Source organism: Ailuropoda melanoleuca, chromosome 8 (genome assembly GCF_002007445.2).
Source record: "Ailuropoda melanoleuca isolate Jingjing chromosome 8, ASM200744v2, whole genome shotgun sequence".
NCBI lineage: Eukaryota > Metazoa > Chordata > Mammalia > Carnivora > Ursidae > Ailuropoda > Ailuropoda melanoleuca.
Genome location: NC_048225.1, coordinates 6,292,201 through 6,313,955, shown reverse-complemented (window position 1 = coordinate 6,313,955; position 21,755 = coordinate 6,292,201).

Here is a 21,755-nt window from a genome sequence, read left to right as displayed (position 1 = left end):
TGGAACTAACATCAAACAACTTGCCAAAACAAAACTAAAACAGTCCTCAAGAAAAAATGGTACAAATAAAATGGTGGACTAGGAAAACTTAAGCCCTCATTTTCCCACGGTAACATTTAAAAACAACTAGGGAGGGAGCGCCTGGGTGGCTCAGTCAGTTAAGCATCTACCTTTGGCTCAAGTCATGATCCCAGGGTCCTGGGATAGAGCCTTGCATTGGACTCCTGCTCAACGGGGTGTCTGCTTCTCCATCTGCCCCTCCCACCCCCACTCGTGCTCTTGTTCTCTGTCTCTCTAAAAACGAACAACAAAAACAGCTAGAAACTGGCTAAATTAACCTTACGTGGAGCTCTGGGAAACCATCAAGTTCTGCAGGAACTAACAAACACACAATCCAGAAAAAGCTACTTTAGAATCAGGAGGAAGTTTTGTGGCATTTTTACTCATCCTTGTCCCACCTACATTCTGGCACAGTGTGGTCTTGGTCTGGAGGAGGTGGCATCCCAGTTCCTAATTCTCCCTCTCAAACCAGAAGGAGGACAGTAGACTTTATCCACAACAGTCTAACCCATCTAACAGCTGCCTGAGACCATGTCTCTAACTCACCTAATTTGGGAGAAGTGGCAGTCTTGCTCATGAAAACTTCAGAGGGACCACAGGCCTACAGATGACTATTCTTGGTGGAGACATACAATAGACCATCTAAAGACCCAAGGAGGGTTGGGGTGAGGGTCTCTGGGAAATTAAGAATTCAAGAGTAGCACCATATATTAAGCAACTGAAAAAGACACTCATATGCTAAGGCAAAACACATGCTCAGAAAAGACCTAAAAAGACCTTAAGCTTTTACCTTGAGCTGATCTCTAGGCTCAGAGCATATCTAACTATTTAGTAAATGACTACCCAGTACAGATCCAGTATGGAAAGACTGAGAGAGGTAGCTGTTTTTTGCATATTAAAGAAAAATCACAAGACATACAAAGATACAGAAAATTGAGACTTAAATGAAGAAAATAAGTGGGCAGAAACTGTCACTGAAGAAGCACAAGCACAGGACTTATAAGAAAGAACTTCATAAAACTATTTTCACTATATTCACAAAGCTAAAAGGAAAAAAATGGATGAAGAACTAAAGAAAATCAGTAAAAATAACATGAATAAAATGAGGATATCAACAAAGAGAAAGTATAAAAAGGAACCAATAGAAATCTTGGAGCTGAAAAATACAAAAACTGAACTGAAAATCTACTAAAGGGGTTCAACAGCATATTTGAGCAGATAGAGGGGGAAATGAGCAAGCTTGAAGATAGAACACTTAAAATTACTGAGTTTGAGGAATAGAGGGAAAAAAGGATGAAGAAAAGTAAACAGAGCTGAAGGACACCATCAAATAGGCCAACATATATATCATGGGAGTCCCAGAAGTTAGAAGAGAGGGGCAGAGAGATTATTTAAGAAATAATGGCAAAAAAAAATTTTGACCTATTCTTCCAATCTCTGTCTTTCGATTATGGAGTTTAATCTATTTATATTTAGAGTAATTACTGATAGGGAAGAGTTTTCATTTGCCATTTTGTTGTTTTCCACCTGTCTAATTGCTTTTTTTTCCTTTCCATTTCCACCATTACTGCCTTTCTTTATATTAATTAATGAAATAATTTAGTGACATGTTTTGATTCTCTTATCATTTCCTTCTATCTATATTCTATACATATGTTCTTCATGTTATCATGGGGACTACATATAACATCCAAAAGTTATAACAATCTGTCTTGAATTAAAAACAATTTAACTTTCATCATATACAAAAATCTATCTCATCCCCCTTTGTTACTAACTCCACAAACTATATCCTTATACATTTCATACTCAGTAATGTAGTTTTTTTACTTATCCTTTACACATTTCTTTAAAATCTTGCAGAAAATAAAAAGTGGAATTACAAACCAAAATTACAATATTTCCTGTTTTTCCTTTACTAGATATCTTTATATCTTCATATGGCTTCAATTTAACATCTAGGGTCCTTTAATTTTAACTTGAAGGACTTCCTTTAGCATTTCTTGCATGACAAGACTAGTACTAATGAATTCCTTTATACGTTGTCTACAAAAGACTCGCTTTAGATCTAAGAACAGTAGTAGATGAAAAGTTAAAGGATCCATGCAAATAGTAACCAAAAGAAATTTGGCATGGCTATACTAATATAAAAACAGACTTCAATTCAAAACCTGTCACAAGAGATAAAGAAGAACATTATTATAATGATAAAAGGATCAATTGCCAATAAGATAAAACTACTATAAATGTATAAACACCAAACATCAAAACTCCCAAAAATGTGAAGCAAACTGAAGGGAGAAATCAAGAGCTTGATAAGAATAGTTTGAGACTTTAATACTCTACCTTCAATAATAGATACAACAATCAGAAAGAAAATCAATAAGGAAAGAGAGGACTTGAACATTTTAAACCAAATGGACATACAGATGTGTACAGAACACTCCATCCAAGAAGAGCAGAATATATGTTCTCCCAAGTGCACATAGAACATTCTTCAGGATAGAACACATGTTAGGTCACAAAACAAGTCTTAACAAACTTAAAGAGATTGAAATCATACAAAATATCTTTTCCAATTACAATGGAATGAAACCAGAAATCAACAGAAGGAAAATGAGAAAAATTCACAAATATGTGGAAATTAAACAACACACATGTAACCTCTAATGAGTCAAAGAGGAAATCACAAGGAAAATTAGAAAATATCTTTACACAAATAAAAATGAAAATATATCATACAAAAACTTATGGGATGCAGCAAAAGTAGTGGTAAAAGGGAAATTTATACACCTGAAACTAAAAACACTGTATGTTAACTACAATGAATTAAAATAAATGAATTAAAATAAAATAAATAAAAGGTAAATTTTAATAGAGTGCATATTATTTCAACCATCAGTATAGTTCAACATGGATAGAGACATTTAAGACAACAGACTTTTTTTATGGGGTGCCTGGGTGGCTCAGTTGGTTAAGCTTTGGCTCAGGTCATGATACCAGGGGACCTAGGATTGAGCCCTAGGTCAGGCTCCCTGCTCAGCAGGGAGTCTGCTTCTCCCTCTCCTTCTGCCCCACCCCCCACTCAGGTGTGCGCTCTCTCTCTCTCTCTTACACACACACACAAATAAATAAATAAAATCTTTAAAAAAAAAAAAGACAATAGACAGGACATTTGGGTCACTCAGTCGGTTAAGCGTCTGCCTTCAGCTCAGGTCATGATCTCAGTGTCCTGGGATCGAGTCCCACATAAGACTCCTTTCTCAGCAGGGAGCCTGCTTCCCCCTCTGCCTGCCACTCCCCCTGCTTGTGCTCTCTCTCTGACAAATAAATAAAATCTTTTAAAAAATTAAATTAAAAAAGACAATAGACATTTTTAGTATGTTAAAAAATAAATAAAGGGAAATCATAGTTATCAATGATTACATTTTAAAAAAGAGAGATCTCAAGTCAAATCAGCAATCTAACTTTACACCTTAAGGAACTAGAAAAAGAATAACAAGCTAAACCCAAAACTAGTAGAAGAAAAGAAAGAAGATATATTAGAACAGAGATAAACAGAATGGAGAATAGGAAAACAAGAGAAAGAAAACAACAAAACCAAAAGTTTGTTCTTTGAAAAGATCAATAAAATTGGCAAGCCTTTAACTGGATTGACTAGGAAAAAAGAAAGAAAATTCAAGCTGCTAAAATCAGAAATGAAAGTGTGGACATTACTACTGATCTTACAGAAATAAAAAGGACTATAAAAGATTACTATGAGCACATGTACACCAACAAACTGGATAACCTAATTGAAATGGACAAATTCCTAGAAACACAAACTACCAAGACTGAATCATGAGAAATGAAAAATTTGAATAGATATATAATTAGTAAGGAGATTTAATCAGTCATCAAATATTTCCCAACACTGAAAAAGGTCAGGACCAGATGGCTTCACTGGTGAATTCTTTTTTTTTTTTTTTAAAGATTTTTTATTTATTTATTTGACAGAGATAGAGACAGCCAGCGAGAGAGGGAACACAAGCAGGGGGAGTGGGAGAGGAAGAAGCAGGCTCATAAGGGAGGAGCCTGGTGTGGGGCTCGATCCCACAACGCCAGGATCACGCCCTGAGCCGAAGGCAGACACCTAACCGCTGTGCCACCCAGGCGCCCCTCACTGCTGAATTCTACAACACATTTCAAGAATAATATTTCTTTAACTCTTCCCAAAAATTCAAAAAGAAGGGAACACTTCCTAACTCAATTTGGCCAGCATTACCCTGGTACCCAAACCAGATGGGGACATTATAGGAAAAGAAAACTACAGACCAATAGCCCTTAGCAATATTAACCAAAAGAATCCTCAGCAAAATACTAAGAAACCAGAATCACCAGGATATTAAAAGGATGATACAAAGTTGTATTTTATTTCTGATACACAAGGATGGTTCAATATCAAGAATTAATCGATGTAATATCACATTAACAGAATGAAGAAAAGAAAGTACATGACCATCTCAATTGATGCAGAAAAGCACGTAAAAAAAGCCAACACCTTGGGGCACCTGGGTGGCTCAATCAGTTAGTGTCTAACTCTTGATTTCAGCTCAGGTCATGAACTCAGGGTTGTGAGATCAGGCTCCATGCTCGAGCCTGCTTGGGATTCTCTCTCTCCCTCTTCCTCTGCCCCTCGCCTCCCAACTTGCATGTGCCTACTCTCTCTCTCTCTTAAAAAAAAAATCCAACACCTTTTTAAAGAAGATAAAACACACAACAAACTAGGAATAAACTTCCTCAACATAATGGAAGCCATATATGAAAAACCCATAGCATAAAAAAAAATAAATGAACAGCATCCAAATTGGAAAGGAAGAAGTAAAACTATCTCTGTCCACAGATGACATGATCTTATACAGAGAAAAGCCAAAAGATTCCACAAAATAACTGTTAGAACTAATAAAGAAATTCAGCATAGCTGTAGGATACAAAATCAACATGCAAAAATCAGTTACATTTCTCTACACTAATAGTGTACAATTGAAAAGGAAATCAAGAAAATGATCCCATTTACAAACATCAAAAAAATAATAATTATGAGTAAATTTGACCAAGGAGGTAAAAGACTTACACACTGAAAACTATAAAACACTGATGAAAAAAATTAAAGAAGACACAAATAAAAGGAAAGATATCCTGTATTTATGGGTAAGAAGACTTAATACCATCAAGACATCAGTATTGGCCAAAGTGATCTGCAGATTCAATGTGATCTCCATCAAAATCCCAGTGACGTTTTTCAAGAATAAGAAAAACCCATTTTAAAACTTTTGTGGAATCTCAAGGGACCCTGAAGAGCTAAAATTATCTTGGAAATGAAGAACAAAGTTGAAAGTCTCACACTTCCTAGTTTCAAGTCTTAACCACAAAGCTACAAGAATCAAAACAGTGTGGCACTGGCATAAAGACAGACAAACCAAAGGAATAAAATACAGAGCCCAGAAATAAATTCTCATACATATGATCAAATTATTTTGACAACATTGCCAAGACCAACCCATAGGGGTGAAAAACAGTCTTTTTTAACAAATGAAGCTGGAAAAACTGGATATCCATATACAAAAGAAGGAAGCTGGACTCTTATACCATATACAAAAATTAATTCAAAATTAATCAAAAACCTAAATGTAAAAGATAAAACTACAAAATTTTAGAAGAAGACAGAAGAAAAGCTTCAATGATGTTGGATTTGATAATGATTTTTTGGATATGACACTATAAGTATAGGCAACAAAAGGAAAAATAAATTTCATCAAGATTAAAACTTTTGTACACCAAAAGACATTAAAGAGAAAGTGAAAGGAACCCCACAGAATAGCATATAATGTTTGTAAATGACATATCTGATAACACATTAATATCCAGACTACATGAAGAACACCTACAATTCAAAACAGCAAAATAAACAACCCGATTTAAAAATGGGCAAAAGGCTTGAATAGACATTTTTCCAAAGAATATATACAAATGGCCAATAAGCATATGAAAACATGTGCAACATCGCTAATCATTAGGAAAATGAATATCAAAACCACAGTGAGATACCATTTCACACACATTAATACAGCTATTAAAAAATGGAAAATAAGTGTTGGCAAGGATGTAGAGAAACTGGAACACTTATGCATTGCTAGTACAGATGTAAAATGGTACAGCCACTGTGGAAAATAGTTGGATGATTCCTCCAAAAGTTAAAGATATGACCCAGCAATTACACTTCTAACTACATACCCAAAATAATTAAGACCAGGGACTCGAACAGAGATTTATAGACCAATGTTCAGAGCACCATTATTCCCAATAGCTGAAAGGTGGAAACGTCCCAAATGCCCACCAACAGATGAAATGATAAACAAAACATGGTATATACACACAATGGAATATTATTAAGCCTTGAAAAGAAATGAAATTCTGATATATGCCACACTATGGGTGAAACCTGAAGACATTATGCTAGTGAAATAAGCCAGACAGAAGAACAAATATAGTATGATTACACTTATATGAGATGCCTAGCATATTCAAAGTCAGAGACATGGACAGTGGAAAAGTGGTTACCAGCGGTTAGGAGGAGGGGATAATGGGAGGCTTATTGTTAAATAGCACAGAGTATCACTGTGGAATGGTGAGCAAGTTCCATAGATGGATAATTGTGATGGTGGTACAGGGTGAATATACTTAATGTTACTGGCTTGTTCATTTAAAGACAGGTTAAAATTGTAAATTTCACTTCTGCAATAAAAATTAAAATGATGTTTTAAGTCCTAAAATGGATTGACATAATTTAAAAGAAAATTACTTACCAAATCATCCCTTAAAATTCTCTAAGACAAAAAATAGAGTCACTCAATAACATAATATTGACAACATTAAGCACCCAATCACAATTTACTAGACATGCAATGAGAACAGAGAAATATAACCCATAATCAGAAGATATCAAGAAACATAAACCAATATATAACACAGATTATGTGCATTAGCCAACTAGGGCTCTGAAAAAACTATTATAATTCTACTCAAGGATTTAAAAGAAAAAATACATAAAAGAACATGTATATATATTTAAAAGAAAATATATATGCATATACATATAGTGAAGAAAAAAATAAGTTTTAAAAAAACAAATGGAGCATTTAAAGATGAAAAGATACATAATATCTGAAATGAAAAAAAAATTCAATGGATACCACAGCAGTTTAAAAATGCAGAATAAAAGATTGATAAACTTGAAGACATAACAATAGAAGCTATGCACACTGAAGCACAGAGAGAAATCTAAGGGGAAAAAAAAAAAAAAAGGAAAAGAAACAGCCTCAGTGGCCCATGGAACAATATCAACTGGTGTAACACACATTCACTGGAATACCAGAAGATGAAGTGTAAAAAAATTGACCAAAGGATGACCAAAATTTTCCTAATACTGATGAAAATTATAAAACTACGCATATAAAAATCTAATAAACCACTGGTCACATACACATAAAAAACCCATACCAGAACATATAATCAACTTGTTGAAAATCAAACGTAAGTAGACAATCTTAAAAACAATCAGAGAAGGGGCTCCCAGGTGGCTCAGTTGGTTAAGTGTCTGCCTTTGGCACAGGCCGTGATCCCAGGGTCCTGGGATCTCCCCATGTCGGGCTCCCTGCTCAGTGGAGTGTCTGCTTCTCATGCTCACTCTGCCCTCCTTGCTTCGTGCTTTCTCTCAAATCTTTCTCAAATAAATAAATAAAATCTTTTAAAAAGAAATTTTCACTCAATATAGGAGAACAGTGATCAAAGAAAACTATCATTATTCTCTCATCAACAACAATATAAACCAGAAGACGGTGGAACAACATGTATAACATTCTGTAAGAAAAAAAAAATCAGCCTAGAATACTATATCCAAGTGAAAAACAGAACTTCAAAAATGAAGGGAAGAACCCCCAAGTTATTGGTTTCTAAATACTTTTTTCCAATAAAAATAGCCAGAGATGCTTTGAGAATGATTGATTCTCCTTATGAAGCAGGGAAAACACATGATTATCCTCAAGCATCTTGTGATGCCAGTGTGAAGAAAGGACAGGAGGAAGCAAGGAAGTGAAGAAAGGATGAAGAGAGGGAGTGAGAAAGGAAGGAAAGAAGAAAGGGAGGGAGGGGGCACCAAAGGAGGAAGAGAGAAAATGAGAGAGGAAGGGAGGGGGAGAAGGAGTAAGAAAGGAAAAAGGATCAGGGCATTTTATTTTTTTATTTAAAGATCTGTTTATTTATTTGAGAGAGAGTGTGTGTGCACAGGAGCGGGTGAGGGGGAGCTGGAGTGAGGCAGAGAGAGAATCCTCAAGAAGACTCCCCACTGAGCACAGGCCAATGCAGGCTGGATCCCAGGACCCTGAGGTCATGACCCGAGCTGAAACCAAGTGTTGGAGGTTTAACCGACTGAGCCACCCAGGCGCTCCAAGGATCAGAGCATTTTAAAGGGGCATATAAACCGGGGCACCTGGGTGGCTCAGTCAGTTGTGTGTCTGACTCTTGATTTCCACTCAGGTCATGATCTCAGAGTCCAGGCATCCAGCCCTGCATCAGGCTCTGTGCTGGGTGCAGAGTCGGCCTGTCCCTCTCCCTCTGCTCCTCCACCTGTTCATGCTCTCTCTCTCTCAAATAAATAAATCTCTAAAAGGGCATATAAGCCAGCTCTCAGTGACCAAAGCGGGAACAAAATAAATAGCTACAGTATTAGATTATAACCCAAAAACAAAATAGCCATGAGTCCATACTAATATAAATAAATGATTAAAAAATAAGAAAGAGAAAGGGGAATTCTTCCTTACAAAAGAATTTGAATTAATAAATTCAAGAAGAATAGAAATGTCACCATGGAAAAACCACAGTAAATGCTGCAGGGGACCCACAAAGAAATGCTAAATTAGCAGGTGAACACATAAAGAGAAACAGGATATTTGCACAGAGTCCAGGGTCTCCACAAAATATTTTTTAATTAAAAAGGGAAAAATGTTAATATAAATATTCACTGTCAAAACCTGGCAGACACCACCTTGGCCAAATGATGGTTAACCTTTAAGATGACTGGCATCACACACTTCATGATATTATGCATGCATAAGACCATATCACCTCTGTGACACTGTCGCCAAAAAATGTACAACCACAATCTAATCATCAGAAAATATCAGATAAACCCAAACTGAGGGATATTTTTAAAAATATCTAATCTGTAATGGTCAAAAGTACCAAGGTTATGAAATATAAGGAAAGACTAAAGAAAAGTGACAGGCTGAAAAAGATTATGAAGATACCATTGCTCAATGCAGTGTCAGATTTCAGACTGGATCTTGAAACAGAGAAAGGATATTACTGAAAAAATGAGGAAAGTCTACCAAAGTCTGTAGTTAATAGTATTATACCAATATTAATTGCTCAGTTTCGAAAATTTTACTGTGGTTATGTAAGATGTCAACATTAGAGGGAGCTGGGGGAAGGATATATAGAACCCCAAAGTATGATTTCTGCAACTTTCTGTAAACCTAAAACTATTTCAAAACAAAAATTTAAATACAAAATACAGGTCCTGGAAGCATACCACCTGGGTTGAATTCTAACTCTGCTCCTTATTATTTTGTAATGTTAAATATTTGCCTTATCTTTCTGGGTTTCTATTGCTTTAACCTAGAAGGAGGATAACAATAGTATTGACCTTGAATATTTATTTACAAGAATAAATGAGATAGTACTTTGTAAAATACGCATACAGTATTCAAACCTTAGCTATCATTAAATACTATTATTTTTGTTCTATAGAAATTTTAAATTTCAATGTACTGTTTTCATCTATGGTTTCTGAGTTGTGTTTTGCATAGACACTCCCCACGCCAATACTATAAAAAGTTTGGCTATTTTTTTTATCCTGAGACTTTCATAGTTTATTTTTTAGGCTTAAATTGCTGGTCCATGTGGAGCTTATTTATATATAAGAAGTGAATTTAAAGCTCACTTTGTCTTTTTACAGATGGCCAGCCATTTGTTGCAACATCACTTATGAAAGAATCCATTGTTTTCTCATGGACCAATCTTCATGTCAGCAACGCACTAGGACACAGGATCTTTCAGCTACTTCTGCTTGGCCCCTACTCCTACAACCTGAGTTTAGCAAAAATGGCATATGTTGGACAGTGCTGTGAAGCACGCGTGAGCAGAGAATCCCATAAGTGGTGTCATAAATATCAACGGATCCATAAATACAGACTTTCTATAGTAAATATGAAACTATTCCTTCTCAGGATACCAGTGAATTTCCAATCGCCAGATCTGACAGCCTCTTTTCATCCCTCACCATGAGAACAGCCCATCTTTTGACTTCCACATCCAAAGACAGGGGTTACTGGCACTCGTTTTACTCCAGAGAAGCTGAGGAGACCTGAAATATGCTCTCACCATTTTCCACTACTTTCTCACTTCTCTCCTCCTTTTTTACTATCTACTGCTCTAAATTATTTTTCTGGACTCCCATGTAAACCCAGGGCTCTTTAAAGTTTGACTTTATTCCTCTTCTCATTTTATGTACTCACCCTGAGCATTCTCTTCCATTAGCTATTACTTATGGGCTTCTCATTCCACATTCTCTCTCTCCAAGCCAGATCTCCTGACTCAAGTCAGGTTCCCAAGGGGCAGTGCCTGAGACTAGGGCTCTTGTTCAAGTGATTTATTAGTAGCCTGCTCTCATGAGAAAGGAAATAAGGAAAGCAAGACAGGAGAAAATGCTAAACGAGGATATGTATTTTGCTGCAAACTAGGGGCAATACCTTGACTCAAGGGGATCAGCATCTTGTACGCCCATATGAGTCAATTATGGCTGCTGGTTCCTCCTAGAGAGGGGCTGGAGATATATCTCCCAGGAAAAAATGGCTCCTGTTCAGCAGAGGTTAATTCTATGGAGAAAAAGCAGTCATGAGTTTTAGCACTGAGAACTTATAGCAACTGTGGGACTGGTACACCGGTGAAGGGGATCTGTGCAGAACAAGGTAATTAATCAAACACTTGTACTGCTTAAATCCACTTCTCATGTGTGTTCACACTAACTATGTACAGCTTCTCTGGGACTCTAGTTGGTCACAATTTCTAGAAAACTTCTAAGAGAAGAGTTAATAGCAGATATCACTAGCCCCCCTACTACAGTCGGTCCTGAGACCATAAATGATACTCATTATCTCCCTCTTCATCTGCTATGCATATTATATTCCCTCCACCTTGGCTAGTTCTTCTGTTGGCCTAAGTGGTTTGCCTGGTTGGATGACTGGGAGCCCCTTGCCTAAGCGTTCTGAGCCATGGAGACCTGGTCCTTATCAGACCAAAGTTTTTGTACTTTGCCATGAACAGTAATAGATACTCTAGTAGAATACTGAAGTCCTAAGTATATCCCTCTAGGCTCCACTGTGTAGCAGAAGGCTCAACTCTTCATGATAATCAGATTCAATTACCCCTGTTCAGTGGTCTTCTAATACAAGGATCACAAAGTGCCCAGGTGGTAGCCGTGGCTTTAAGTTTTGCGGGACTCTCACTGTGTCCCCTGAGGACTATATTCCCCTCTGGAACCCAGGACCTCTAGTCACACAAACTTAAAGCCAATGGGATAAGAAACACAAAATTTCTTAAATGGGTCACTGGGAATGATGGCAAATGGAAACACTCCTATTTCCTCCCTTGATTATTGGATCCATGAATTGGAGGCACATTACCATACAACAGCCTAAGATTTAAGGTGTATGCCACATCCTGAAGGATAACAATCCATCCTCACAGGGTATCACCCTAAGGGATACCTCAACTGTCCCTTTAAAAAGCCCTTCTATCTAGATAGTGTGCTAAGTGGAAGGACCAGCATTTTCCTTGGTCACATGCCTACTGCCATAACTCCTTTGTTGTAAAACTGTTCCTTGATTAGGAGGCAGTGTTATGTGGCATCCCATATCACTAAATGAGACATTTGTGAACCTCAGATAGTGATGTGGGCTGAGGCTGAGGAGGCAGGAAGGCAAACACATACCCAAAATGTGTCTCAGCCCAAATCAGGATGAAATGTCCTCTTTTCTAAGGAAATGGGTTAGATTCACCCAAGTTTCCTCTAAGTAGTTGCATGGTCTCCTCAAGATATAATATTGTATCAGGGGTTCAGCATTGGTCTCTGTTACTGGAAGGTTAGGTATTCAACAGCAGAAGTTAGATCAACTTTAGTGAGAAGAGGTCCATGCAGGACCTTTCTCTCTGCCAGCCTATCTACTTCATTTATGAGCCTAACGTACAAACGCAACGAAAGCCAAGGAGAGGCTGGCTGACGTCTACTATCTATATCACCCCGTTCATGTGACTATTTGGTGGTCTTCTGCAGGAGATGCTTTCTGGTGGACATTAACATACAAAACAAAGATCCTCATATTTTGTGCCCACTCCTTTTGGTCACTCCAGAGTTTCTTCCCCAGACCTTCTTGTCTTCAGTATACCTATCTTGCTCCTTCCAGGATCCTGATCAATCAACCAAACCATTCACCACAGTCAATGAGGTTATGTATCTTTATCCTGGACCACTTCTCTCTCTGCATAAAGTGACTGATCAAGGACAGTGCCCAAAGCTCCATCCTCTGGGAGAATGTTTCCCTGACCACTGCCTCTGTGGTTACCTGTTAGCAAGACCACAATGCAGCCACAGGCTGCTTTCAGCTGAGGTGGCTGTACCTAAGCCTACTCCTCTATCCTTTCCTCAATCTGGTCCATTCTGTCTCTTAATAATCCCTTGAAATTATACTTCTTATCCACTGGTATTTCTTTAGGTCAAGCCCTAACATAATCTCCATCTTAATTGCCTTTCCCTTCTAATTTTAACTCCAAAGAGTTTCTTCCAAAAACAGAAATCTGATCATGTTACTAAATGAATTAAAATCATTTAATAATTTTCTTATATGACCTATAGAATTAAATATAAACTTGTGAGGACAGCATACAACATTCTTCATGGTCTATATAACATTCCCCTTTCCTATTTCAACTTTTATCATCATCCCTATGCACACGATGTCATTGTCACAGCCGCAGGTCATGTACTTTAAAACATCTATGCTTTCTCATGTGTCAAAAATGGACTTTCTTGTTTGATTTCTTGGCAAGCTTCTGTCATTTCAAGACATAAGTCAGAAGTTATATGCTCTGCTGAAGCCTTCACTCTTTACCTGTACATACCTTTAGTGCAGAGTCTCTCTTTACCTGTGCACGCTTCTTGTATAATATGGTGTATATATTTTATGTATCTATTCACCTCACTAATCTGTGAGTTCCTGGAGGCTAAGAACTATGTCTTAAATATACCCTATCTCCTGTACTTCACAGAGTCTAGCCTATAGTGAAATTAATCATTTGTATGATTATGCTGTCCTCTGTAGTAGTGAAGCCTGGAATCCTCAGGCAATAGAACTACTAAATCCCAAAGTAAAGTTATAATGGATTCTGAAGCCTTTCATCAAGAATTTAAATTCAGTGCTTTTAAAGGTCAGGCATGTCACAAATGGTGTGAATGGGCTGTAAGTAATGATCAGGGAGTGATGAAGCCAGGGACAAATTTATGGGAATATCTGCCTTGCCTAATAGTATTCTCAAAACTAGTTAAACAGAAGAGCACCACACTATTCAATGAAATCATACTACAGTCCTCCTGTGTCCTGAGGTCCTCAAATGTGAAAGCACTGGCCTACAACCTGTGCAGACTATTTTGTAATGTGCAATTATATGCAGATGTGTTAGCTCATGTACTCTGAAAAGATTTCAGTTGAATCCCAGTCAGTTTATATGACCTGAAATCAGATAGCCCACATGCCATTTAGTTCACATATGAGAAACAGAGAGCCATAGAATAGCACACCCACTTTATCTCAAGTGGTGGTGAGTTTTAAGCTGGAAGGAAACTCGAATTTCAGGGTGGCACATTTACAAGACTTTCTCCAGAGCAGCATGAAACAAATATGACCCTTGAAGTTAAATTACATGCATTTTCCTCCAGGAAACTGATTGCTACAAGACTTCTTTTTCAAACCACATAACTTTTCTGAGCCTCAATTCTCTTATCTGTGAGATGGGAATATCTATTATATCTATTAATACCTATTTCAGAATGTTGAAAAAATACATGAAAGTTAACAACTGCATAAACACACAATGTCTGACACATGATAGGTGCCAGATCAATTTTATTTAAGTCTGCAATATGAACCTTATTTACTTATACCCAAAATCTAGAAAAGAGTCCACAATATGTGTTTCTCCTTCCAAAGAAGCACAGTAAATGGGATGGCATTTGCAAAATTCTTTGAGATCCTTAGAGAGTGTTTGAGAGTGAATACTAAGTATGATCCTAGAGAAGGTATTACAGAATTCATCTCTAGGGGAGAGTGTTGACATCCAAAGCCTTTTATGCATCTGGACATTCTCCAGGATATCTTCATTTTCCTGGCCATTATCAAAGGAATCAGGACATTCAATCTCATTTCTGACATCCACAATTGATTGATGGGCTTGTGTGGATAACTGGCATCTCAATGGCAGAAACTACAGGTTCCCTCCCAGCCTTCTCCTCTGAGAGCCAGCACAAACTTTCTGACTCCAACACTGAATCACTTCCAAAGTAATTTGCTTAGCAAAAGTAGGCTGTTTTCATACACTGTGCTCAGCTTAAGTTCACCTTTCCAACCTTCAAATATTAAAACTCACCCCCACAGAAAATGATTCTGGGAGCCTAACCAGAATGCCACCTCACTCTTCTGAGATAGGCTCATTCTCCTGATCATGTTTTTGTTGCTTTTTTTTTTTTTTGCTCCATAGACATTGATACCAAAAATAATTGGCTTCCAATGACACTTCCACTTCTTATTTCTCTTTTAAAAAAGAAAACAAAGGGGATTTCAAAAGTGATTTCAAGAGAACAGTCTTAACATTTGCAAGTAGGGAGTAAATTCTTTTTAAAAACGCATTTAAATATTTACTGCCATGTAATATTTTTAAACATAACTTCAACAAAGTAGTTTTTATCTTTATTTCTATGAGTTTAAAACCAGACAATGAGGTATAAGCTGCAAAACAAGAGACTCTGTAAAGGTAGGAGGAAGAATTTCCTGGGGGTGAAAAAAAAAAAGATTGAAAGAGTCCTTCTGCCTTCTTCAGAGGGTTTTCAAAACCTAGCAACATTTATTAAAACACTTATTAAACATGTACTAAGTGCCGGTCACTCTGAGCAGTGAAATGGTGAATGCAGATGACACACACGTAAGATGAAGATCTTGCTTTCAATAAATGTGCATCAAGTTGGGAGCAAAAAACCTAGAGTGCATGAAATTAAAAAGAAATTAAGCAATTAAGAACAAATTTGGTATTGACTGAAAGTACTAATGGGAGATTAGTGAGGAGAGAGCACTCGGTGGAGTAGGTTAGCTGAGCAAAGATTTACTGAGCTGCCCTTGCAGGCAAAGATCTCAATGGGCGAAAGAGAGGAGGTGGAGTTGCAGACAGGAAGAACACATGTAAATGTCCGGACAAGATGTAGATGAGATCAGCATGTCAGCTGCAGAGGGCATATTTGGGTGGGAGCCAGTCTTGGGTCCTGATAGAGGGGTGCCAGCTTAGGAAAAGCTATAAAAACTGGACTGAGGAATCTAAACAAAGAAAAATGCAGGGTCCATTTTCGGTTATTGAGCAGAGAAATGAATAATGAAAAAGTTGCTTTAAATTCATTGGCAGAATCTCAGGAAAATATCTCTGGGTTTATATGTATATTAGAAGGGAGGAGAGAGAGACTGGAGCCAGAGAAGAGTACCAAGAAGCTTGTTGGTACATTCAAGTGTGAAGTGGGAGGCTCAGCACCAAAGAGAAGAAAGGGAAAATTTGGAGGATTTTTTGAGAAAAATAATGAGACTTGCACAGGGCATTTAGAAGAAAGAACAGAAAGTAAAGAGCCAAGGGTTTTTGAACTTTCAATGATTTCCACGAGTTTTGGGCTTGGGAAGAGAAGAATGGTGATGGGAAGAGAGGAAGATGTCAAGCATGATTTTCAGCTTTCTGATTTGAGGCACTAGATGAATTTATTATTAGAAGAGGACCAGGATTAAACTCCATTTTGATGTGGTGAATTTGAGATGTCTTTAAAACATACAAGTGGAAATGCTGATTAGGTGGTTGGAAATGCAGCCCAGTCTGCAGATCACAGGTCAGGGCAAGACAGTGATCCTCAACCATGGGTGACTCTGCCCCCCTGGGGACAGCTAACAAAGTTTGGAGAAACTTTGGCTGTCACAATTGGAGGTGTAAAGGTTGCTACTTATATCTAGTTAGTAAAGGCCAGGGATGCTGCTAAACTTCCCACGATGCATAGGACAGCCTCTCATAACAAGGAATGATCCAGCGTCAAATCTCAATAATGCCAAAGTTGAGAAACCCAGGGACAAAAGTTATCTGTCTGGGAGACATCAGCATGTTCATGGAAATTAAAGTTGTGAGTATAATGAGACCACAAAGTGAGAAAAAAACTTAGGTTGGAGTCTTGAGAAGTTTTGAATGGCCAGATGGAAGAGGATGAGCCTGAAAAAAAGACCTAAAATATGGGTACACCAGGGAAATAAAAGGAAAACCAGTAGGTGGAGGTCACAGGAACCATGTTAAAAAGTGTTCCTGAAGGAGGGAGATATTCAGTAGGAAAAAGACTAAAATATATCCATTGGATTTAGAAATACGGAGGTAGTTAGTAACCTTAGAAAAAGCAGTTTCTCTGGCATAAAAATGATGAAAGCTAAATGAAAATGAATGAAGAAGAAATAAAATGAAGAACTGGGGAGACAAGGGGAAAGTAGTTTAAGGAACGTTTACTTGTTGATACTGTTACTTGGAATGGTCATGCTTAAATAAAAATAAAAGATCTAGTGGAAGTAAAGTCTGAATATATAGAAGAAATCAGACTTTTTCAAAAATAGCTAATAAATCATAAGTGAGTTCTACTGGATATTTACCCAAAGAAAATGAAAGCACTAATTCAAAAGGATGTATGCACCCCTGTGTTTCTGGCAGCATCAGCATTATTTACAATAGCCAAATTGTGGAAGCAACCCAAGTGTCCATCAAGAGATGAATAGATAAAGAAGATTTCGTGTGTGTGTGTGTGTGTGTGTGTGTGTGTAATGGAATATTACTCATCTAAAGAATGAAATCTTTTGCAGTCAAGCCAGTCAGAGCAAGACAAATACTATATGATTTCATTCATGTGTAGAATTTAAGAAACAAAACAAATGAACAAAGAAAAAGACAAAGTAAAAAATGGACTCTTAACCATAGAGAACACACTGATGGTTACCAGAGGGAAGCTAGGTGAGGTGGGGGGAAATGGGTGAAATAGGTGAAAGGGATTAAGAGCACACTTACCATAATGAGCACTGAGTAATGTATGAAATTGTAGAAACACTATATTGTACATCTGAAACTAATATAACACTTTACATTAATTATACTGGAATTTAAAAATCATTAATCTTAAAAAAATGAACAAACAAAAGAAAATCAGAAACAGGCCGATACATACAGAGACCAAACTGATGGCTGCCAGAGAAGAGGGAAGTTGGGGGATAGGTAACATGGGTGAAGATGACTGAGAGATACAGGCCTCCAGTGATGGAATGAAAAAGTCACAAAGATGAAAGGTACAGCACAGGGAGTATAGTCAATGGTGTTGTAATAGTGTTGTATGGTGACAGATGGTAGTTACACTTGAGGTGAGCACAGCATAGTCCAGAGTTGTTGAATCACTATGTTGTGTACCTGAAAAACTAATGTAATATTGTGTGCCGACTATACTTCAATAAAACAAATAAGACATGAATGAGTCATGAGCTCCATGTAGTGGGTTGTAAGTAGCATTTTTTTAAACATGAAATAAAATAGAATAGGGTAGAAAATAATAGAGACCATCACATAAAGTATTATTTTATCAAACTATTGTTTCAGGCATGGTTCGCAAGTATGTGTCTTTAGTTCACAATTTGGGTAACTGAGTGAATATAAAGAATAAAGATAAAAAATAATTATCCTTCAACAGTAGATCCAGGTAATGTGGAGAATAAGGGTGTCATAATGGAAATACAATAATGAAGAAATTAGGTAATGAGGCAGAAGGTAAAAAATGAATATGAGTTTCAGACAAAGCAGAATATTCAGGTAAAGATACACTATATGCAGTTACTTAGTCCCCGATAAGGCTGGGTTAGATGATTCTCCTATATGCTCCTATTCCTTCACCACAACTGTATTTGCAATGGCCCAATTTTATGTTCACCTCCCTTCTCAGACTGTGAGCACTAGGAGGCAAGGGGCAAGGGCCAACCTCATTTCTAGCATAATATCTGGCACATAGTAGGTGCTCATTAAATACTGATTTTGTATTGTATGTTAACTATACTGGAATTCAGATAAAAAAATTAATACTGATTTTGTGAATAACTTGAAGATGTAACACAGAAATCACACTTAAAAAGATTATGATCATAAGCTATTTATAACACAGCCTTAGACCCCTTCAGAGACAAATCATATGTGAATAAGCCACAGGCCACAAACTGGATTCCAGAAAGCAATTATCAGCAGAAACTTGGGTATGCATCCTGTATGAGTCAGCTTTATTAAGCTGCAACAGAAACAAACTCTGGCTGACATAAGCAGAAAACAAATTTGCTGAAAGATTACTGGGTAGTTCATAGTTTCTAAGTCAGGCTTAGAAAGGGAAGCTAATGTATTAACCTGGGCCACAACCAAAATTCCTATGTCACAAAACCAGACCACTGAGAACATGATCACCTTTGAACCCCAGACACCCCACTACAACCACCACCATCCTGGGCACTAGTCAGTGGGTAGAGCCTCTGCTATTACTGTTGCTGAAAATTCATGTTACTACTCCTCATGTTCCTCCATCCCAGCTGCTTAGCACCTCTAGTTCCTGACTCATGATGCGAGGGAGCTGCATCTGTTTGGTGGAGCCCAAGATATGTGCTTGTGCCCAAACTGCAATGGAGGCTGAACATCTTGCAGTTTAACCTTGCATGGAGGGAGACAGCCTCATAAGACATTTCCAAATAGAAGATGTTGAACTGTCAAAATAAATGACAAATATACATTATATAATGAATGACATATAATCCATTAGATTCCATAGTTGTTGCCAGTCACCAGCCCCCAATGCCACCTGAGCTGAGTGCAAGGCAAAGTCGTTAGCTGCAAACATGGAAGGCACACTAGACTGCGCAGTTGGGGTGCTATATCTGATTAGATTTACTCTTGAGTGATGTACAGATGCCAGATCACCCTGAAATGATAGGCAGGTGTCACCTTTTAATAGAAATCACTAACTTTAAGATTTATGTCTTCTTGCCTCAAAAATGGAACAGATACCATTTCAGGTTCTTGATAGATGATTCTGGCTCCACAGCTTAAACAGAGTTAGTCACTTCAGTAATTACCCCGGAATCAGTGTTGAGCATTTCCAGCCGTATGTATCTTCCTTGTAGTGACCCTCGTGAAGATGGTCTACCTCACTCTGGAATCCACTTACGATGTTCCTGCCCCACATGAGTCTTACCTTCATCTCTGCCAGTTTTCTGGCAACACATCTGTAACGAGGCTCTGGCCTGCACACACTACCGGGCATGCCTGTTTATTTCATTTAGAATAAGAGTGAATTTCCACCACACAGACATACATCCGTTCACTTTTCTTAATCCATCCTCAGAAATTCTACATGAATGGGAAAGTACTTTGCAATCTCAGCACCCATACAGAATGAGCAAATTATAGCTCACTCTTATTTTGTTCCTTGTAACTTTACCATCCCTCAGTAATCATCCCTGAAAAATGAGGCATAAGATAAAATTTTTGAGACAATATGAATGGCTTCATCAAATGAATAGTCAATACTGGTGTTATTTGGGAAAGAAAAAGAACTGGTGTTTTGCATTAATTAATCCCAGGTACAAAAAGACAAAGAAAGAAACAAATAAATATAGTAATAACTATTCTGTTTATAAAATAATTTTTGCTCTAATACAACAATTATAGACTTCTCCCATACATTCAACTTAAACTTCAATGCATTTAGAAGATTTTTTTTTGAAGATTTTATTTATTTATTCGACAAAGATAGAGACAGCCAGCGAGAGAGGGAACACAAGCAGGGGGAGTGGGAGAGGAAGAAGCAGGCTCATAGCAGAGGAGCCTGATGTGGGGCTCGATCCCAGGACCCTGGGATCACGCCCTGAGCCGAAGGCAGACGCTTAACTGCTGTGCCACCCAGGCGCCCCTAGAAGATTTTTAGATAAATAAAAGCTTTCATATAGATTAGAAACACATCTGATAAAGTGACCTATGCATCTATTAAGGAAGCTTTATGTGATATGTCCATATGCATTTTCAGGAGTTTATTTTTTTAAGATTTTATTTATTTATTTATCAGAGAGAGAGAGAGAGAGAGAGAACACAAGCAGGGAGATCTGTAGGAAGAGGGAGAAGCAGGCAGAGGGAGAAACAGGCTTCCTTGCTGAGCAAGGAGCCCAATGCAGAACTCGATCCCAAGACTCTGGGATCATGATCCCAGTCGAAGGCAGATGCTTAGCCAATGAGCCACCCAGGCATCCCCATTTTCAGGAGTTTAAACCTCAAAAATTGAATCTGCTAGATGTTAAAAACCACATCTATTTGCTTCCTTAAAGATGTTTTTTGGGAGGGCGTCAACCAAGATAGTGACTTGGGCTCCTGAACTCCCCTCTTCCCATAGACACATCAAATATACAGCTACATAAAAAGCAATTATCTCTGAAAGAAATCCAAAAATTAGCTGAACAACTCCTAGACATCACGTGAATGAGAAAATGCCCACACTTGAACATATAGGAAAGGCCGAAACACATCATATGTCCCACCTCAGGATAGCATCACACAATTAGGAAGGAACTCCAAATACCCAGCTTCTCCCTAAGGAGTAAAGGGTTTGAATCCTACATTTAGCACTCCGACTTTTAAGACTCCCACCCAAGGAATGGACCCCAAAACACCTAACTCTGAAAGCCAATGAGGTTTGCATTCATGAGAACACCAAACTCTAGCAAACAAAAAAGCAGCTGTTAATGGGCATGTGAGGACTTGCCACAGCTATTCTGATACCCAGGGCCCCAGTGTAGAGAAAACAGGAAAAAAAAAAAAGCCCATCTCCCAGTCTTTCTCTGAAAGGGGTTTATTTGCATACTTTGAAAGTTGCTGCCTGAGGGTCAGGCTTCTAATTTATTAGCACACAGTTAGGGGCAGGCTGTGATTCTCTCCAGAGATCAGGGAAACTGGCGTATCTGCTATATCTCTCTCTTGCCTATTCTAAGTCAATAGTATCTCCCTGGAAGAAGCTCATACACATATCTACACCACAGCTTTTGCATTACTGCCCAAGGAATGGATCCCTAGGCCTTGGCACACCCTCAACTACTGGGAGTCACAGAGAAAAAAGAAGGCTGCTGGGACAATCACAAAGGTTTGAGAGATAACCAGGAGCTGAAGCCAGGCTGACTGATGGCTACAAGTAGCCACTCTGTCAA